General features: G+C 43.5%; 1 pseudogene; it reads right to left on the reverse strand.

Moving 5' to 3' along the window:
• Nucleotides 1–2,219: 2,219 nt before the first annotated feature.
• On the reverse strand, nt 2,220–3,681 carry LOC148655005 (uncharacterized; annotated as a pseudogene).
• Nucleotides 3,682–3,994: the final 313 nt, after the last annotated feature.

Below are 3,994 nucleotides of genomic sequence, written 5' to 3' on the forward strand. Positions count from 1 at the left end.
CACTGGTGTTTTGTTTTAAAATAACTTATTCAGTTATCATATATTGAACACAATATAGTTATGCCAGTAAAAGTAAAAGTAATATTAAATGTATAACTACAGGTATTAATATAGTAGGAATGGATACTAGTTCTGAATTAAACTCTTCATGCCAGTGAGGCTTATGTTGTAATATGAATACAGAATATCCCATAGCAATGATTTTGTGAAATGTCACCAAATCATATTAATAAGTTAAGATTATATGAAACATGTATATTGATTTTTTTATGCAACCTTTACATCTGTATTAATTTAAAGGTTACATTAACCTTCATCCAGTTTGATGGGAGAAAATACACATGTTTTTTGAGCTGCAGAGCCTCCCCAGTGAATTATAAAAACATTGAACATTACCAAATAAGTAATGGCAAGAGTAATTTCATTTTTAAATACTGTTAAACTTGATCCAATCCAATTTATTTAAAAATAAACAGACATAAATACTGTATAATGAATTATGAAATTGTGTGGAGTTTCCTATTCTGCATTTTTTTAAGTTTTAAGTATGCGACAAAATATGTCATTATTTCTTTTGTAGAAAAAAAATGGAAATAATTTAGTTCAGATAGAATAATACAAAGCACTGAGAGAGTATTATTTTGGTATTATTCTTTGCCATAACAATGTCACATTTTGTAATATAGGTTTTGGCCTTAATCTGCTTAATCAGAAACACCGGTGCAGATTAGCTGTCAGTGTACCTATAACATCATGTCAAAGCAACATGTACAGTATGTAAATCTCACGCACAGCAAAATATCAGTCCTAACTAACTTTAAAAAAAACCTTCTTTGGTATTTAGTGTTGTTATTTACTTATCAGACTACAGAACACTCATCCTGATGTGTGATGTAGACATACATGTAAGAATTCCTATTGTTTTTTATTTATAGTCAAAAGATTTAGTAAGATTAGACCTCTGTCTTAAATATCCCTTTGCTCATTTTCGTTCTTCAACAAAATCACAGGTAATTCAATGTCAATGTATACATGCAGAAAATCCACTCATTAATCAGTTGATTAAATTTATCCAGTGTTATTTATGCCATAGATCAGGTACATAGCACACTTGCATAGAATGTTCTACATTTGCTTTGGCACTTAACATTTGGCACTGAACATTTAAGTTTAGATAAATTTAGTTCTAGAGAGAATTTATATTCCAATGGTGTATAAAATGATAATTTCACGAGGAATGATGGCAGCCGAAAGCTTGGGAGAAATTAGAATCATTTATTGAGATGTGGAGATTTGGCGTAACCCGCTTGGCTGAGGGCCAACCTCCCGGCCGTTGGACGGGGAGGATAGGACCCCCAAAAGAACCAAGCGGGACCCCCGGTCACCTGTGCAGAAACAAAAACAAAAACAAAAACAAAACCAAGTGATTGTTAAACTAATTCAGCCGAGGAGAGAAAGTGCCTGCTTGAGGGTACTGGGGTTAGTTTTGATGTATGCATGATAAGCCTCGGCGGACCAGCGGCCGAGTTGCTTGATGAGATACTCGGGTATGCCTTGACGAGCGGCAGAGGACGCGGCCCCTGCTCTGAAGGAGTGCCCAGAGAATTGTTCAGGGGGGTATCCGCCGGTTAGAAGGATGTCGTAGAGGTGAGAGAGGAACCAGTTGCGGGTCACGATACGGCCCTTCTCGTTTACGAACAGAGGGTCAGTAGGCAAAGCTCCGGCAGCAGTGCGAAGATGTGCGTAATGGGATAGAGGCTCGTATGGGCTTACGTATGAACAGAGTTTGAAATAATAGATGAGAGTGCCGGACCCGAGTTGGTCGGTTTTGCTTTTCTTGAGATAGAAGGTCAGTGTATCGGAAGATAGCATGGAGATGTCGGATAAGCAGGGTTGAGAAGAGGGATCGAAGGATGCGGAAGCGGCGGTAATTTCGGAGCATCTTAGGAAGCCGAAGAAGGCTAACAAGAATAAAGATTCGAGAGTGCGGTCGACCCAGGGTGAGTGGTAACCCGACCTGAGAATGTAGATGCAAGATTCGAGGATATACGAAGTAAGTGGTGCACGTTGGTTCGGAAGTGGTTTTTCAAGCCGCTGAAAGCCTTTAAGCAGGAGACTAATTTGAGGGTGGATAAGGGAGGGACAGGTCGTGCCGAAAAGGAGTTTATGGAAGAAGTGGATGCCACACAGGTATACTTTGGTGGTGGACGCTCGTACCTTGGGTGAGTTTCTACAATAGGAAACGAAGGATGATACAGTGAGAATATCGAAAGAAGGGAATTTTATGTTCATGGAAGGATTGGAAGCCCTTCCAGGCAGTCCAGTAAGAGTTGAGAGTTCGAGGGGCAATCCCTAAGAGGATAGTTTGCTGGGCCAGTTGGACGTAGTGATGGAAAGGATGATTCAGAGGAACGTGAGTTCCGAATAGGGAGGTACTGTGCATGGGTTCGGTCTTGCATCTGGTGCCAAGTTCCTGAATTTCTGAAATTGAAAGCGAGAGAGAGAGTCAGCTATCTCATTAAGGTGACCTGGAATGTGAGCAGCTACGAGGACGAATTGATGTGTGAGAGAAATCCATTTAAGGAGGCGGAGAAATTTCATGATAGGTCGGGATGAAGACCTTCCTTTGTTGATTATATGGACTACTGCATAGTTGTCCGAATGGATAAGGACGGATTTTTGTTTCCAATTGTGGCCCCAAAGAGAAGCTGCAATGACAATTGGAAATATTTCGAACAGGGCCGATGACTGGTCGGCGAGAGGGATCGAAGAGAGTTCAGGAGGCCAAGGGGCCGCAAACCACTGGCCTTTGTAATAGCCTCCGAAGCCGACTGAGGGGGCTGCGTCTGTGAAAAGCTGGATATCCTCGGCATTGGAGAGGAGGTCATCGTAGAAGATATGCCATTCCAGTTGGCCAAGAAAAGCTGCCAGAGCCTGAGCTCGGATTTGCAGTCGGCTGAAAGGCTTACGTGGTGATAAGAAGAGGACACGGAAGAGGTGAGGTCGAGAAGGTAGGAGATGAATGACCGTCCTTGGGGAATGATACGCATGGCGTAATTGAGGTGGCCGAGCAGAGAGAGAAGTTCACTCTTTGTGCAAGAATTGGCAGAAGAATAGGTAGAGATATACGTCTGGATCCTGTCGATCTTGTTGCGAGGCAGGGAGGCAGAGAAATTGATGGAATTGAGGGTGATCCCGAGGAATTGGATTATATGAGAGGGACCGGTTGTTTTGTCTGTGGCGAGAGGTACCCCTAGTTTCCCGAAAACGGAAGTAAGTGTGGAAGAGGCTCTTGCGGGTGGGGCGTGAGGAAAATCTATGGTAAGGAAATCGTCGAGAAGGTGGACGAGAAAAGAAAGCCTATAGTTATTTAAGAGGATCCAGCAGAGAGCTTCGGCTAAGGTATAGAAAATTTTTTGGGCTACTCCTGCATCCGAAAGTCAGGCGGATTGCGAAGAAGAACTTGTTCCGCCAATGAACTCCGAAGAGGTGCCAGAAGTCTGGATCGAGAGGCATAACTTTAAAGGCACTGGAGATGTCGGCCTTAGCGAGCCAGGCGCCCGGACCTGCGATTTTGATGAGAGAAATGGCATGGTCGATTGTGGCGTAGTGGAGGGAGAAGTCTGAACTGGGAATAAGACTATTGAGACTTGGCACGCGGGAGTTATGGGGGGTGACAAGTCAATTATGAGGCGTTTTTTTTACCGGAATACTTACGGACCGCTATACCGATGGGATTGATGCGGTATACGGGGAATGGGGGAGAGTCGAGAGGGCCGATCATGAAACCATTCTCGACTTCAGATGCTAACAAGGAATCAACGGACTGGGGATCGGCGGTGGCAGATTGCAAATTTTTGCAAAAGACAGGGGAAGAAGGAAGTGTGCACAGTCCTGGTGAGAATCCTAGGGAAAGGCCGTCGAGTAAGATGTGGGTGGAAGAGGGGTCGGGGTGACGGAGCAGTTCGGAAGCAAGAGCAGGGATATCGATTGG

This window comes from Lepisosteus platostomus, chromosome 9 (assembly GCF_059453375.1).
Source record: "Lepisosteus platostomus isolate fLepPlt1 chromosome 9, fLepPlt1.hap1, whole genome shotgun sequence".
Classification (NCBI taxonomy): Eukaryota; Metazoa; Chordata; class Actinopteri; order Semionotiformes; family Lepisosteidae; genus Lepisosteus; species Lepisosteus platostomus.